Source organism: Ovis canadensis, chromosome X (assembly GCF_042477335.2).
Source record: "Ovis canadensis isolate MfBH-ARS-UI-01 breed Bighorn chromosome X, ARS-UI_OviCan_v2, whole genome shotgun sequence".
In the NCBI taxonomy this organism is placed as follows: domain Eukaryota; kingdom Metazoa; phylum Chordata; class Mammalia; order Artiodactyla; family Bovidae; genus Ovis; species Ovis canadensis.
The window spans coordinates 16,838,148-16,855,305 of NC_091727.1; the positions used below are offsets into that span (position 1 = coordinate 16,838,148).

The window sequence follows — 17,158 nt, forward strand, 5'->3', positions numbered from 1 at the left end:
AGGCAGAGGGCCAGGACAGTGGGTGTCCTTTCTGGATCAACCCACTTATCCTAACGTCCTCCAGAGGCACTAGCAGATGGGACATGAAAATACCAACAGTGTGCCTAGGGAAGGGCAAGCAGCCAAGTGTTACACTGGATTGAGCATGCTGAGGCGAGCCAGGAAAAAACTCAGCATAACCCAAAAGCGCACCATTGAAAAATTCCTCTGAAATTCCTTAGTCTGCCTCTCTTGTGGAATGTTCCTCAATAGAATATTGGAGCTGCTCTGTCCCAGACCTGGCTTCTTTCCCAGCTATCCAACTAGGTTCCTTCCCTTCTCTAGGGCCTTGACTGCTTGGCATGGCCAGGGCCTTGAAGGAGCTGGGCATCTGGGGAGCTGAACTTGATGGAGCAGCATCTGTGCCAGGCACCAGGCTTGGCTGTGGGCCTCAGACATGACTAAGACCCTGCTCTGCACTCAAGGACTTACAAGTCAGGAGGATACTGACCCAGGAGCAGCAGAAAGGCTGGTCACAGTACCTCAGGGCCCATCCACAGGAAGGAGGGACCAGCTCTCCTTTGTGGGGTGTGGCCTGGCCAGCCAAGTGTGGCTGACAGAGCCTGGGACCTTTGAACCTACTATGTTAGGGTTAATGGGTTAAGGTGTCTCAAGTTTGGGGTAGATTTTTGTTTGTGGGGTTTTTATTGGTTTGCTTGCTTGCTTGTCTGTTTTGTCTTGTTCTATTTTTGAGAACATGATAGAATGAGCTCACTCTGATATTCAATATGAAGAAAGAAATACCTAGTCTGTGAAACCAAGAGGTTTTGCCATCTTTAGGTATCTAGGTATTACCATCTTTTATAGAGGCAATATTTTGCAGAAAATGAAAGCCTATTTGCTTGGGGTTGATTCTTGCGTTCTCTGAGTTGGAGGTGAGGGTGGGAAGATAGAGGAGATGGGAAGGTTAGGAAGGGTTAAGGCTGCAGGAAAACGGAAGCCAGTGTAACCTGCTGTCTACTCTCTACCCTGCACAAGTCCTCTGTATGTAGACTTAGGTAGACATTACATGTCTGTGTTCAAGGCAGAATCTTCTAGTCTTCTCCAAAGCTGGCCTGTGCTTCTGAATGCTCTGTTGGGTCACATGGGTTTCTTCCTCCTGGGTGCCACATTTGGAGTCAGGAGGGATACTGAGAAAGTCTGCTCTCCTGATGGTGGCTGGCCTTACATGTGGCTCTAACTCAGTGACCTTGAGTGTGGTGACACCCACTGGCTCCTGAAATGGCAGAAAGGAAATGTGGAAAGGAATTCACCTCAGTCATATCCTCTCATCTGAAATGCAGGCCTAGTTGTTCAGCATCCAGAGGCCAAATGTCAAACACCAATAAAGGGAAAGATGCAAATGTTTCCTCGGCTTTGAAGAACTGAGGCCTCTCAGGAATGTTATCTTTTCTCCCTCTGGCCCCCACTCTACAACCAAGCAAGGAGGAAGTTTTGATTTATTCTTTAAGACAGAGTAAATCACTCTTCTCTCACCACCTTGTCTCTGTGTTATGCTTGCCATGGATGGCATTTGGCCTTTAACAACTAGGATCCCTCTTCCATCTAAGTTTTTATCCCTGGAAACCTTCACCAGCAAGATAGAGCTGGATGATTAATTTTGAAATAAGGACGAGCTTGAAAATAGGCAAGAGGCACACATCAGTAGCCACAGGGCCCTTGGCTTAAACGGATGACAAATTACTCATTCCACCTAATGCAGGCCTCTATAGCTCCTGCTCTGAAAGCCAGAGGTGATGACGGGGACCATGGGTTTCTAGTACTTTCCACAGCTACCTTGGAAAGCCAGCAAAGTGGCCAGCTGGGAGAATTGAGATAATTGTGTATTGAATGCTTTTCCTTGAAAAGAAGGTGATTTGTAGCTTCGCTTGGTGAGCCTTCTCTTTTTCCCCTTGGCCCATCTCCTCTTGGCATTTAATTGTTCTTGCTGCTGCTTTTTTTGTTGTTGTTGGGTTGTTTTGTTTGTTTGTTTTGTTTTGTTTTTACACTAACGACATCATGGGCAAGGAGAGGAGATTTTATTTTGAAGAACAATGATCACATTAACCAGGTGACAGCAGATAAGCTAAAAGTCTCTCCATTTTCTCCTGGGAAAAAATGTTCTTTGCCGCCAAATCGCATTCCGCTTCTCTTTGTCTGCTCTCCTCTTATGGGAGGGTGGCAGGGCTGGCTGCTGATGGACTCAGAAGAAATCACTGGCAGATAAGATACACCCTTGATTCATATAAGAAGGGAAGCTTTTGAGTTCAATGATAAAAAATGACTTCCTTTCCTGTTGCACAACATTCTTGTGACTGGAACTCTGTAGAACAGTGACATTTCTCTACCCTTGGTCCACAGTATCAAGCAGAAAATAACTATGAAATCTGAAACTTGGTAAAGGATGAAAATCCAATTCATTGCAGTCTGATAGACGTGTAGGCCTGGATCAGACTCTGTAGCTACAGAATCTGGCTACATCCTGCCCTGTTTTCACAGCAAAACTGAGGACTCGCCTACCTTCAGGGTATCACAGCCACATATAAAGACCCAGCCAGTGCTCTATGCTGGAGCTGGCAAACCCAACTGGTGTGTCACCGCAGGTGCAAGAGCAGCTATTAGCAAACAAACAAACCAAGCTTCCAAGTGACTGCAGAGAGTGAGTGGGGGATGGAGGAGGAAAAGGGAAGGCGGCACCCTCAAGGCAGGGAGGTTTAGTTTGATGGATTGCTAGGAATTTGTTGGCCCCAAGAAGCATTCTGGGGTCACAGCTCTCTGAGCTGTGGTTTCTTTGGCAAGATCTCATAGGCTTGTTGTGAAGACTGGAGGATGTAATGAAAACGAAGCACATAGTGCAAGGCTCGGCCCACGTCTCAGACTGAGGAACTGTTCGCTGTCGTCGTCATCATCAGGAGATGGTGTTGTGTGGAGAATTTGAAGGCTCTCAGTCACAGGCCATGAAAACCCTTTGCCCTCTAATCATAACCCACTCTTTCTAAGACTTGACTCTCATGTCTCATATCTTGGCAGACTTTGGCTAATATTAGCTCACCTCTGGCAAAATGAAAGCAGGTTCAACCAAGTTTCAAAAGATGTATTGAACCCTACTCCATTTCTCAATATAGCATCTTGTACACAGGGTTTATAATTTTAGGAGTGGGTGGATATTTGCTTGGCGATATGGATATAAAACCAGTGGCGGATGTGAGCATTGCTCTTGGGTCTTTGTTTTCATCAACTCATTTCCACACTTCAGAAAACATTCACTTGGTTGTTTTTTTCTTCTCTAATCTGTTTATCCTCCAGTGCTTTTGTTTGGGTCACAAAAGGAAAGGTATTTCTGGCAAAAAGCAATGAAACTTATTTCTTCTAAAGTTTAGCATTTACAATAGAAGGTGAAGTACTGTTGTATCATAAGTGATCAATATAATGTTTTTGAGAGGGGTCTGTCCATTAACATTGGGGGCTGAGGAGATTTGGAGCCCGGAGCTTGGGAAAAACCAGTATGTTAAGATTAAAACCCATCTACGGACTCTTTATTATGTGCTCAGCAGAACTGTGTGGGTCACAGCAGCTACTCATAGCAACCCTCTGACACAGGCACAATTATGTCCCTTCTCCAGAGAAGGAAAATGCGGCTTAGAGCATTTGCCTAACTTGCCCAAGATTATAGCTCAGTCGATGGGAACCAGAACTTGGACCCATATCTGTCTGATCCCAAACCCCAGGCTTGTTACCATCAGGCCGTACTGACTGTGAGGATTTGAAAATAATGACTCCAAACTAAACTTGGGGGTGGTATCTTTAGGTTATCATACAGGTTAAGAGTTAAAAGATGTGCCATGGCCTACATTCCAGTTCTGTTGAGGTCATCCGAAGAGAAGGAAACTTAGTTTTTATTTGAAGGAGCAACACCCAATCAGCAGAGATAGGTCCAGCACAACATGAGACTTGAGCTAAGAAGAGGCACCAGAGAAGGGACAGAGCCAACAGTGTCCGCCCCCACTGCCACCCCTTGTCTTGAGAAAACAGAGTGGTGTAGGGAAGGCCTTTGACTTTCTCTTTCAGTCCTAAGCTAGTTAACCTGACTGCCTATAACTGATATATTTATTACCCAGCATTGTTTATCAGTGACATATTGTTCAAATATTCATTTCCTAGGAGAGGGTTGTAAATGTCTCCTAGAATCATAAAAGGTGATGGATTAACAAGTGGGGGAAGTTGTGGCAGGTCAAGAAGTTACCATGTGGGGTTTCCCACACCATCACTTGCAAGGGTTGGCAGGTCACGAGTTGTCTCTCAGTGGCGAGAGAGAGGAGAGTTGGTCCTCTCTGACTTCCTGACGTCAGCATCCTGGTGAAGGTCCTCACAGCGATTATACTTCATCTCATTCAAAGGTTTTGAAAGCAAAGTAACAAGTAGCAGGAACGATTACAGCTCTTCTGGATTTGCAGGAATCTGGTTGTACCTGTCTCCATTCTCCACCTGGCCATCTTCCCACCATCATCTGCTTTCCCAGAGTTCTCAGGCCCGGCTGCTCTGAACCCACAGTGCTGCCTGTTGGCTGGAACAAAAAACCCTGAGACTCAGCATCCTTTCCAGTACTTTGAGATGAAATGCATGTGCGTCTCTGAAGTTCCCTATACCAGCCAAGTGTTCCAGTCATGCAGAATTCTTTGTACTTTCTCATCACACCATGCTGTTGCACACACCTCCAAGCCTGTATACAGTGTTCCCTCTCTAGAATGCTTCTGTGACCGGTTTCATTTGGCCAACTCCTAGGCAGTTTGGAAGGCTTAGCTTAAGCATCACCTTCCTTGAGAAACCCTTTCTGACATTGCTCAGAGGGACTTTGTCATCTCCCTTCCCATAGCCCATATGCTGTACACACCTGTATTTTAGTGGTGCTTCCAAGGGCGGCTGGAGAAGGGATAGGATACCCACTCCAGTATTCTCGGGCTTCCCTTGTGGCTCAGCTGGTAAAGAATCTGCCTGCAATGTGGGAGACCTGGGTTCAATCCCTGGGTTGGGAAGATTCCCTGGAGGAGGGCATGGCAACTCACTCCAGTATTCTTGCCTGGAGAATCCCATGGACAATCCATGGGGTCGCAAAGAATTGGCCATGACAAAGCGACTTTCACTTTCACTCTTCCAAGGGCAGAGGATGAACTAGTGCCCCTGAGGGGATCTGAGGTGGAGATGGCCCAAAGCTGCCTTCCAGAGATCTTAAGATTTCTTTGTAATTGGTGGCTCAGATGGTAAAGCGTCTGTCTACAATGTGAGAGACCTGGGTTCGATCCCTGGGTTGGGAAGATTCCCTGGAGAAGGAAATGGCAACCCACTCCAGTACTTCTTACGTTGAAAATCCCATGGACGGAGGAGCTTGGTGCAGGCTACTATCCATGGGGTTGCAGAGTGAGGCACGACTGAGCAACTTCACGACTTCACATATGCATTTTCTATAAAATCTGCACTATTCCCTACAGTATTTAATATAAAATAATCTCCCCCAACTAATTACTGAGTAAAACTATGGTCCATGAAGATCCCCCACCTTTGTTTGTCCTGTGGCGTCCTGAACCCCCAGGCACAACACAGTATATGTTGAGAGTATGTGGAAGTCCCTCTGAAAACCATGTATAGTACAGTGTCTTTCTAGTTGGCCATTCTATGAGCTCCTCTCAGCTGTAATCTTTATAAGATTTTAGATACTCAAAAAAATTTTTTTGAGTGAGTGAATCTTTCTCGTGATATTAGACATAATAAAGAACCAGTATTATTAAACCTCAAAGAGATGGGGTCATCTCTTTGACCCCAAGGTCTCCATCAGCCCACTTCTCTTTCTCTAGTTACTCTTGCATTTCAGTGGGCACTGGCATTTAGGATTAATTTTTATTTTTATTTTATTTTTTTAGGTTAATTTACTTGGCTGTACTGGGTCTTAGTCACAGCATGTGGGATCTAGTTCCCTGACCGGGGATTGAACCCAGGCCCCCTGCATTGGGAGTGTGGCGTCCTAGCCACTGGACCACCAAGGAAGTCCCTAAGATTAATTTTTAAAACCATTTTCTGCAGTTATGTTAACATTTAGTCACTACCATGATACCAGTATTGTTTTCCACACTTGTTCATGGCAAATGCATATTTCCCCAGCAACACTGTGGAAGAAAGAAGCCTTGATGGGCAGACTTGGAACTCTAAATGTCATCTGTCACTTCTTTTCTGTGGGAAAATTCGTCCTGAATTAAAAAAAAAAAAACTTACACATGAACTCTGGAACACTCTGAGGCTGGAGACTGACTATATTCAAGGGTCAAGCCCCTCCATTCTGCAGTTTCTGTTTGTAGGGCTTACTGCCCACAGCCTGAGGAAGTGGGGTAAGGAAGCTTGAAGCCAGAGCCGCAGAGTGATATCCCAGAATCACTGGAGTGGTCAGGGATAACCTCAGATTGGTCCTTCCCTCAGGTCTCTGGTTCTACCAGCAGCAGCAGCAGGCTACCTTGGATGTGTAATGAATGTCTCAGAAAGTGAGAAAAATTCATTCTCACAAATCCTACTGACATTTGTGATCCTAAAGCTCTTGTTTCTCTCTGGTTCAGACAAATGAACACCTGAGCCATCTATCGTCTCTCCTTTAAAAGAGAGTCTCAACTAAACTTAAGTTTCTTAAGAAATATTTGAGTAAAGGAACTCTCCTGTGCAAAGCACCTTTCAACACATGATCCATTTATTATGAAATTATTCTTCAGAAACTTCCCACTGGTACCCTTCCTTCTTTTTGTAAGTTTTCTTTTTTTTAATCTTTATTGAATTTGTTACAGTGTTGCTTCTGTTCTACATTTTGGTTTTCTGACCTCCAGGCATGTGTGATCTTAGCTTCCTGACCAAGGACTGAACCCGCACCCCCTGCGTTGGAAGGCGAAGTCTTAACTACTGGATGCTCAGGGAAGTCCCCCTTCCTTCTTTAGAAGTGAATTACTCTTCACAGAAATGGAACACCCTTCAAGAGCAGGCCAAACCATGCCTCGATCCTCCTCCAGGTCACAGCCCACCCGGCTTCTCTAGCGTTGCTTCTGGTATATCTTACAAAGCCCACCCGGTCATTTCTCTATTGTTTGACGTCACCCCATCCTTAAATGACAAAACCTTCCCTCCCGTTTTGGCACATGATGCTATTTTTCTGTCTCCTCTGATCTGGAAGTTGCAGTTCTGATTCCACCCTGAAGGCACCTCACGGAGCTCCCAGACTAGAGCTGGAATCCCCGTTCTCACACTGGGCAAAGTGGTTGGGAAGCAGGGTCAGGGCCTGAACTGGGGGAAGCTGCCACCACTAGTGTAGAGAGGGTTTATTTTTTTTTTAATTCCTAAAGTTTCTCAGCAAAACATCCCCCTTTCTGGAACATAATTAGTATGTGTTGAACCACAAATGTAGAAAATCACTGAGGGTACAGACCAACATATGTTCACAAGGCTACAAAGAAGGTTTCTTTCTTTCTCCCTTTCCTTTATTTGCTCCTTGCAAAGCTTTGCCAGAGTCAACTGAAAAGAACCCCTTTTCATCATATATACTTTTTCCCAAGAAGTAAAATGAACTAAATTAATTCATTCACTCAGCACAGTAAATACCAAATGAAGAAACCATAGATGTATAGATGTAAATACTCCCTCTGTAATTATTTTTTGTGTTTATATAACTAGAGGGCACCAAGAGAAAGAAAAGAGAAATTACCCTCAGTTCAAAGATTCCCAGATTTACTAAGAAAATTATGAAAGAAAAGAAAAAAGCCCAAGCGTCTCATGCAAAGACAGCGAAACAATCAACTCATCTGTTACTCACCAACACTTTCTGCAAAAGAAATGGCTTTTGATGAAACTGCTGGGAACTCTGAATGCTGAGCATTTTTCCTATTAAATAAAGTTAGTAATTAATGTAGCAATTAAGAGTGCAGGGGTTGATTTTACCGTGTTGAAACTGCTTAGTGCAGCCAAGGTTGAGCACTTCTGTTGAGGTATTTCGTTGTAACCATTGTTTCTTCCTGTTTCAGGCTGTTGAGTGCGGCCCTAATTTAGTTTGTAATTGTTCCTTTCTTCCTTTTGAGAGTCTCCATCTGTAAGTTCCCCAAGTGTGTGGGAAGGGAGGGTGTGCATCTCTTATCCCCTGCCCACCTGTGTCTTTGGCTGCCTCATCTTCTTAAGACAACCGCGACTGTTGTTGTTGAATATTACAAAACTGGTTCTTGTTCTCGGGCTTACTCCTCTGTTTCCCTGAATGGGTTCTGGGGTCAAACACCCCGTCTCTCCTTCTCCTCCTCCTATGCACTGACCATCTCCTGGGGGTGACTCTGGGTCACTCCCCTTGGAGATGCTCTCCCCCAAACCACATGACCCAGCATCAGGCTGACAAGCCCAGGGTTGAGGAGGGAAGGTGGATCTCCATGGCTGAAGGCTAGTCATAGGAAGCCTCTCTGGCTTGGCACTTTCACGGGGCATAAATGAGATGATGTGAAGACTTTAAGCTATGGCAATGTGTGGAGCCATCAAAAAGAATTCATTTTGTTTTTAGGAAGGTTTTAGTTGATTGATATCTACATTTAAACCAGGTCTCAACACTTAGTATCTGTTTTGACAAGTGGCTAGAAATGGACAGAACTTCCTCAGTTGGCCTTTTCTGTGTAACAAAACCGCTAGTATTTAGTGGCTTAAAAATCAGTGGGTGGTTCTTCTGGTCAAGCCCTGCAGGATGATCTAGGGTGGCCTCATTCACACATTGGTGGTTAGCGGGCTCGGGGTCAGAATGAGGGGGACAAGTGGACTGCATGTGTGTCATCAGCCAACAGCCTAGCCCAGTCTAGCCTAGCCCAGTCTAGCCTAGCCCTGCCCCCAGTGGCTACAAGCCTGGGTAGGTACCATGATCAGCAGAGGTGTAGAAGCCGGAACACATCTTGAGTCCCAGGCTCAGAACAAGTTCAGTGTCACTTCTACTACATTCTATTGGCCAAATGAAGTCACAAGGACTTGCTCAGATTCAGGGTGGAAAAGTAGATTCTACCTCTCAACGGGCAAAGCTGAAAAGTATTACAGCTCTTTTTTGAAATCTATACAATAACCAAGCTCCTTTATTTGTAATTTAATATGTACTGATATATATATATATATATTAATATGAATTTGGCATTCTTCCACTGATAAGGTAACTCTCATTTGCACTCAAATAGACTTTGTAAGTGGGAGAGAAGGGGTAGGAATGGTCCATGGCCATGACAATGAATGATCCATGTAAATATTATCTGTCATGTGAGTCATATTGTTAAAAGGCTGTGAACAGCTGTCCAGAAGGCAATGTGGTGAGGTGGAAAGAGCACAAACCTTGGAAAAAGACAGATCTGAGTTCAAACTTCATCTCAACTTTTAGTTGGATGGCCTTAGGCAAGTTACTTGACCTCTTTAAGCATCAGTTTCCTCAACCATAAAACAGAAAAGTGATACCTGAGGTTGTTGTGAGGATTAAATGAGATTATGTATAACAGCCATATATAGTAAAGAGCCATTTCATGCTAGCTTCCTACCCCGTCCCCTTCATTTAAAAAAATAATAATTTTATTTATTTAGTTATTGGCTGCACTGGGTCCTCTTTGTGTGTCTGTGTGCTCAGTCGTGTCTGACTCTTTGCGACCCCATGGACTGTAGCCCGCCAGGCTCCTCTGTCCATGGGATTCTCCAGGCAAGAATACTGGAGTGGGTTGCCATGCCCTCCTCCAGGGGCTCTTCCCGACCTAGGGATGGAACCCAGGTCTCCTGCCACTCCTGCATTGCCGGTGGGTTGTTTACCACTAGCGCCACCTGGGAAGCCCTGTCCCCTTCCTTTTTCCTTTTTTGAAATTCACATTCAGTGGGCATAGTGGCTTCTACTTAGAATCACAGCTGCCAAGTTCCTTTCTCTGCCAGGTACCAAGTTTTCCTTTTCTACATCCTGCATATTTTAGAGAAATGACTTTGATGTAGTATTTTTCAACCTGGGATCTTGGCAGTATTTGCAAACATAAGCATACAGCTAACAATTCCAAGACAATTCTTGGTTTTGGTGCTATACATGATGTCACACTCTTGAACTGTGCATAGCTTGGTTTTCTTTATGGTCTGGATATCCTGAGGAATTCTGGAAACTCACCACCAGAAAAGAAGGCTTTGAAGTAATAAAAAGTGGGCAGCAGTGTATGGGAATGGAGTTCTCACAGAAAGGGTGTATTTACAGTGGGGAAGGTTTGCAAACACATCTAGGGGCTCTAAGTGGTGAGCTGGGGCTTTAGGGGCTGGGGAGGGAGGGGCAGATGGGGCCAGACCTCTGCTTCTCAGATGCATTCCATGGGGCTCCATTTTGGCTAAATAATCATAATTCCCACCAAGACAGCACAGAATGATAATGGTTTTATTTATTATTTTATATGCATTGCCAGGATATGCAAAGCTTTATAGCTTGCCATAAATCGAGAGGGATTATCACAGCTGTTACTTATTTTAACAGGTCACAATACAGTAGTTTGTGCCAGATGGTTTTGAGAATTTTGAGAGAGAAATTTTATACAGGCAGCCATATAGACACTAGCTTGGGTAGTTGGGCCCTGAAATTAATTTACATTTGTTATGATATAAAATGTATATGAATAAACACATAGTTCCTTATGAACAAGCAAGCCATTTTAGAGCAGTGGTGTCTTGTGGAAGTCACGAGATCTGTGAGCAGCGGTGGGCTGGCAGTTGTGATGTGACGTTACCAGGAGTTAGGAGGTGTGAGACTCTGCCACACCCACCTGATGCCAGGGACATCCAGCTTGCTTCAGGGAAATAAACATTGGAGGCCAAACTGGGTTTCTGTCATTGGAGCCCAGGAGAGGAAAGGAGGGGAGCCACCTTAGGGAAACATCTGGGGAGGGTGTGTATGCTGGAGAGTGAAATTGGAATTGGGATTCCTGAGGTCACCAAGAAGGTCAGTCTGGGGCAAAAGGGCTTCCAAGACTGGACAGATCATAGTTCATACTGTTATTATTATTATTTACAAAGATTTATTTATGTATTTGGCTGCCTCTGTCTTAGTTGTGGCAGAGACTCCAGTTGTGGCTCGCAGGCTCAGGCTCAGGCTCAGCAGTTGCATTGTGTGGGCTTAGTTGCTCCACAGTGTGTGGAATCTTAGTTCCCCAACCAGGGATCAAACACACACCCCCTGCACTGCAAAGCTGATTCTTAAGCACTGGACCACTCGCAAGTTCCCCTACCCCAGGTCATATTATTGCTCTTGCAGATGCTGAAGTTTATGTGTAGAGTGGTCGGTTCTGGAAGATAAGCAGAAATGGCAAGGAGAAATAAGAAGTGATGATGAGGAATCATTTCAGAAGGTGGTTTTGGTTCCAGGTTTCATAAAACAATAAACTTCCAGAATGAGAGACCTAGAGAAAACCTCTCAGATCATCTCCACTGTCCTTGTTTTATAGCTGAAGAAACAGACCAAGAAGATCACTTACATTGAGTCATCTTGGTTCTTTCAATTAAAAAATGAACGCAGACTGTCGGGGTTTGTGGAGTCTGTAGGCCTCCCCCCACATCTCTCCTTGATTTGCTTCCTCCCTGCACCAAGTATGTCTCCTGCTGCCCAACCTTATGCTGGGGAAGGACTGCCCCAACCCATCAGAATAATGCAGGTGTTAGTCACTCAGTCGTGTCCAATTCCTTGGGATCCCATGGACTGTAGCCCACCAGGCTTCTCTTCCCATGGGATTCCCCAGGCAAAGAATACTACACTGTGTTGCCCTGCCCTTCTCCAGGGGATCTTCCCAACCCAGGGATCCAACCCAGGTCTCCTGCATTGCAGGCGGATTCTTTACCATCTGAGCCACCAGAGAAGCCCAGGTCTAAAGCACAGCTGGGTTTTCTTGGTAAACTGCTCCAAGATATAAAGATAACATATCATTTCTGGAACAAGACTAAAGTTTTTTTTTGCTTTTTCCAATCAATTTCTTCAGCTCCTATAAGATAACAATGAAATAATAAGCAGGAAAGGCAAGTTTAGAACAGACTTGGGGCATATATTAGGCATCATCTATGTAGAGAAAATCAGGAAGTAATAGCATTTTGAAAGCTGAATAGACCATGAATGTCAGGGGACAGAATTAGAACCTTTCTTATAGATTCCTCTGAGATGACGAGTAGAAGCATTAAAGCTTTGAAAATCTGGAGGCTAGATAATACCGAAAGGGCCCACTCTTTCCAGAGATGCTGAGCTTCCAGTAACTTTATCCCTGGAACACAGCACTAAGCCTGAAAGTAAGTGGAGGGCACTTCCCCGGGCTGCAAATAATTGTCAGCAAGCCCACATACCTTGCCACTTAGATTCTTGCTCAGGCCACTAGTAACTCTTCCTTAGTGGGCAGCTGTTACCCAGCCATGATGTCTGTTTCCCTCAGCCCACTGTGGCTTCAAAGTACAGGGAGGGAGCTAGAAGGTAAGAGAGGAGTGTCAGTGGGGAACTAACAACCATCAGGGAAAGAGCTTGGAAATCCAAAAAGGAGTCTTTGAAATGTGTTGCCATAGAGACCGATAATAAGCCTTCCTAATAAAGACCCTAAGTAATCAGCAGAGCATTAAATTGTGTTTTGTATCATCTGATTAAAGAGATAGGAGAGTGACTTGTTCAAGGTAGGCTAATTCTGGTAACCAACCCCCAACATTTCAGTGGCTTCTTTCTGACGCTGCAGTCTAATGCAGGTCGGCATGTAGTCACTTGCATCCCCAAGCTCTTTCCACTTTGGCGTTTCTTTACCCCAGGGTCTCTTAATATGTGTTGGAATGGACAGGAGCTTTTCTGAGCCTGGCCTGGGATACACAGGCCTTTCCCACCTCCCACTGGCAACACTGAGTTGCATGGCTGCACCTGATGGCCAGGGAGGCTGGCTGGAGGAGCAAGACAGGGATAGTTGAATAACTAACTAGCTAGTTTCTTCCAGGGAAAATATAAAATGTGCTCTAAAACAATGAGGGGCTTCAGTGAACTGCTTTTGGTCAGATCAACTTGAATTGAATGGACGATCACCAATAATTGAATGAATGGACTTTTCCTGGGAATACCATTCCCACATTTCCTGGGAATACCAGTTAAAGGGAACAGTCCTGTCCTGAGTCACGTCATAGATTCAGTGGCCGGCAAACTATGGCTCTCAGGCCAAATCCCACCCCCTGTCTGTTTTGTGCATTAAGTTTTATAGGAACTCAGCCCCCTCCATTCATTTACGCCTTTTGAGCTATAACAGCAGAGTGGAGTCGTGGCAATAGAGACCTCATGGCTTTTGAAGCCTAAAATATTATCTGACCCTTGACGGAACAAGTTTGCTGATCCCTCCTCTAGATCATCACTGTCCTAAAGGGATGACACATTTGCCATTGTTTTCTTCCTGAGACCTGGTACCCTTGGCTTCCAGAAAAAAAACAAGCAGGACACCCCCATGGGCTGGGACGTAAACTCTGCCCTTAGAATGCTAGCTAAAAGAGGGCGGAGCCCACTCTGTCCACTCTAGTATCCAGCACAGTACCTGGCACCCAGGATGTTCAACAAGTACTTCTGTTTGAACCCGTGAGCCATAGGAAGCATCAGGTACCCTAACCACCAGAAACAGGGTAGGGACTCAGAAAAACTACAGTCTGAGCATGTTCGGGAAGACCTAAGACACAGGAAGGAGCTATCTTCACTGGGGTTTACTATGTGCCAGGCACCATCATGGTGCTTTGTATCTATTATTTTATTTCCTCTTCCTAACAATCCTATAAATTAGGCATCCTGTTTGCCTTTTATAAGGAAACCAAGGTTCAGAAAAGTCAAATGATTTTCCAAAGGCCATACTGCTAAGAATGGAAAAGCTCAGATTCCAACTCAGGTCTTTCTGGGACCAAAGTCCAGGGTTTGTTTGTTTGTTTGCTTTCTCTTTCTCTTTTTCTCTCTCTCTATATATATACCACAGGACTTGCCGAAACTATATCCAAATGTAAGTGATCTAGTTATATCATTATTTTCATTGTCACTGTTAACAAAAACCTCATCACTGTAAAGATGAATGCAAAGGGTGGATGGCCATTTTCATCACTTTACAGAGCTCTGCAGGCCTCACTGCCGAGGCTCTCCTTTGGTAGAGCAGCCCTAAAAAGCTGAAGCAAGACAGTCCATCTCCTTGGGATGGGTGATTAGTGACTTGGCCACCAGTTCCCCCTGATCTTGCCAGGGATTGCTGTAGAGGGTGGCCATTTTGCTCACTGGAACATAAATCCTCATTTCAAAGCCCGAGTGGTTTGAGTCTGCACATGGCAGGGCTTCCCCTGGCCTGGTGGAGTCTGTCCCAGAACTCTCAGTGTGCTTTTAACAAGCTCCCGGGTACCTCTGGTCCTTTGACAAGCAAGGCTAAGGGAAAGACTCCTTTTTTTCTTTTTTCAGCAGCAGTTCCACACCCGCTGTGGCCACTCCACCAGGCTCCCCCAAAGCCAAGGGAGTGGTGGGCTCTGTTCCCACCGACTCCTCAGGGATGTCTGGCATTCTCCATCATGCCACCTTCCTGAAACCCTGCGGACCCTGGTGTCCAGGAGAGGCCATCCCTCCTTTCCTGGTCTGGTACTTCTCTGTCTCATCTCCCTGGTGGACTCTTTTCCTTTGTCAACCCACCCCTTGAACTTTGGGGTTCACGATTCTTCTCGGCCTCACTTGGAGTGACTGCGTCACCTCCTCCCACCTCATCCTTCCTGACCTCGCCTTGCTCTGTCTTCCAGCGGGGACTCCAGCCTGTGCTGCAGGCTGGCAGCCCTTGGAGGAGGTTGGTGTGAGTGGGGTCAGAGGAGAGCAGCCAGCCTGGACTAACTTGGCTTCCACGTGATCCTTTGTGTGATCACAATCGTAATTCATAGTAATGCCAATTAGGAAATACTCTCTACCAGGGCTTGTGGCAACCCTGAGATTTCTTGTGACCTTGGCAAGTTGAGTGTTTCACCACAATTTGTGAATTATGGAGGGGTCAGGGGCCTCGTGGATACAGGACTGCTCTTGCAGGCAAATCTGCCCAGGACCTCCATCTCCCTATTTGAAACAGGTAGCCTGGTCAAAACAGGGACAAGTTTTCCCTAAATGGGTTTCCAAGGCTTCAAGACAAAGTACCAGAAACTGCCTCCCACAAGGCATATTTTGGATAATTTCATTCACTGCTTTCCCCCTGGTTATATATTAGGGATATATCCCATAAGTGTTGTGTTTTTAGTGGCCCTAAATGGCTTTCTGTCTTCTGTATGTGGTGGTTATATATAGAATCTGCCAGCCTAAGGCATGGGCACACACTGGCGTGGTTTTTAACCCTGGTTTCTTCTCAGAGCTGGTTTAGTAAATCACCCATCCCTGGAGATGAGCCCGTCGCCAGGAAGACATTGTCTTTGCAGTGTTTTGGAGCCTGGGCAGGCTGAGTTGTGTCCAGGCTGCGAGGTTTCGCCGATGAAAGGGGGGAGGGGAGGCAATGTTACAATATTCGGCCGTTCTAATCCTGTTACCACGCGGGCACATGCTCCGCGCCAGTCTCCAGCCTCCCTCTTGCCCCGGCTAGAGGAGTTGGCACGGTTGGCGTCTCTGATTCCTCTGCTGTTGGCTCGAGACCAGGGAGCGGGGAGGTGAGAAGGGAACCACGGGGGTGCGGCGCTGAGCAGCCGTGGTCGGTCCAGCCTGTTGGTGATGAGCCGAGCCCACTGCCTCTCTGGGCATGGGTAACGCGCAGCGCCAGCGGTCGTGCTACCGGAGAAGGAAACGCACAGGTACCAGAAATCCGGATCCAGGATCCTCTGCAGCCCCCGGCTCGTCTAAGCGCGCAGGGCCCGCTTTGTGGCCAGCTCCCGCGCGCCACCGAGTTTGGGGCTGGGGTCTGAGTCCTGCAGCTCACTGCGGCTGGCAGCAGGGGACGGATTATTTTTAGCAGGTTCCCTTTAGCCCAGTGGAGCCAGGAGATGTTCACAGAGCCGGGCGGCTGTCTGCAGAGCGTTGGTGCAACCGTGCCTGCTGCCCGGGAGGTTTGGCTGCCGCAGTCCCCTCCATTCACTGGGCTGTAAATCGAAGCTGTCTACACCGGCAAGGCGCTCGATCCCAGCGTGGCCCTGGGGCTACGTCCCGCCCAGGTCTCCTGGCACCTGATTTCCCAGTGGTCAATTAGGTGTCTCTGCCTGCAGCATTGAAGCAGTGGAGGGGCCAATGCCCCGGCTTTGATGGAGCGCGCCGTGCGCAGAGACCTCCCCAGTCGACTTCCTCATCAGAAGGCAGCATCCATTCATAATTCTCTCTCAGCCTGTGGACCGAGTTTGGCTGGAGCTGAGCATGGACTCCGGCGATCTCCCTTTTTGCATCTGAAGCAGAAACTAAGATAAAAGGGAGAAGGAAGGGGGAATGCGGTCCTAACGCAACAAGGCGCTGGAAAGCCCCCCGGGAGGCCTCTCCTTTGCAGGGAGAGGGAGAAGAGGCAGATCGCAAGCCCAGCGCCTCAGCCAGCTGCTGCTTCGCTGCGGAGCCGGCACGCATGCCTACCTCACCTGACGGCCGCATTCCCGGGGAGCCGGCGCGGGGCCCGGCGGCGCGCCCAGGGCGCACGGGCGGTAGGATCTCTGCACCGGGGGAACGAAGCGCGGGCGGGCTTCCCAGGGCCGAGCCCGAGCCTGAGCGGGAGCCCGGGGAGGCCAGCCTCGGCCAGGAGCCCCACCGCAACCCCCCGGGATGTTCCGGTGTGTGTGAGATGGGACCGGCATGGGGGGGAGGGGGGAGGGGCAGGTGACATCATTTTTAACTAATTTTTCACACCTCTGGGTGGTGGGTAAACTTGGGGAAAGGAGGAAGCAGGAGCCGCAGCCCCGCCGCGCGCTAGCATGAGAGGAAATATCCCCAGCCAAGGTCCAAGAGCCGGGTCCCCTTGGCAGAGCAGAGTGAGGGGGAGCAGGCGGTCAAGGTGGACCGCGCATAGCTCTAAGGGATGAGGGGAGCCACTCTGGCTTTGAGGGGGGTGGCTTTTTTTTTTTAAGCATATTGCAGCTGCAGCTTTGAAGTTTGCCGCCTCCTCCCCACCCCCATCCTGGGTTTTGGGGCGGGGCG

The 17,158-nt window shown here is 47.1% G+C and overlaps 1 protein-coding gene and 1 non-coding gene across 4 annotated transcripts in view; one reads left to right on the plus strand and one right to left on the minus strand.

Annotated features, from left to right (window-relative positions):
• The window catches only part of NHS (NHS actin remodeling regulator), a 344,297-nt gene that overhangs the window by 241,251 nt on the left and 85,888 nt on the right, over positions 1-17,158 (plus strand). The gene's annotated exons all lie outside the window — the stretch shown is intronic.
• Positions 5,984-6,056, minus strand: TRNAG-CCC (transfer RNA glycine (anticodon CCC)). Its single transcript has one exon. It is a non-coding gene; the product is annotated as a tRNA-Gly (tRNA).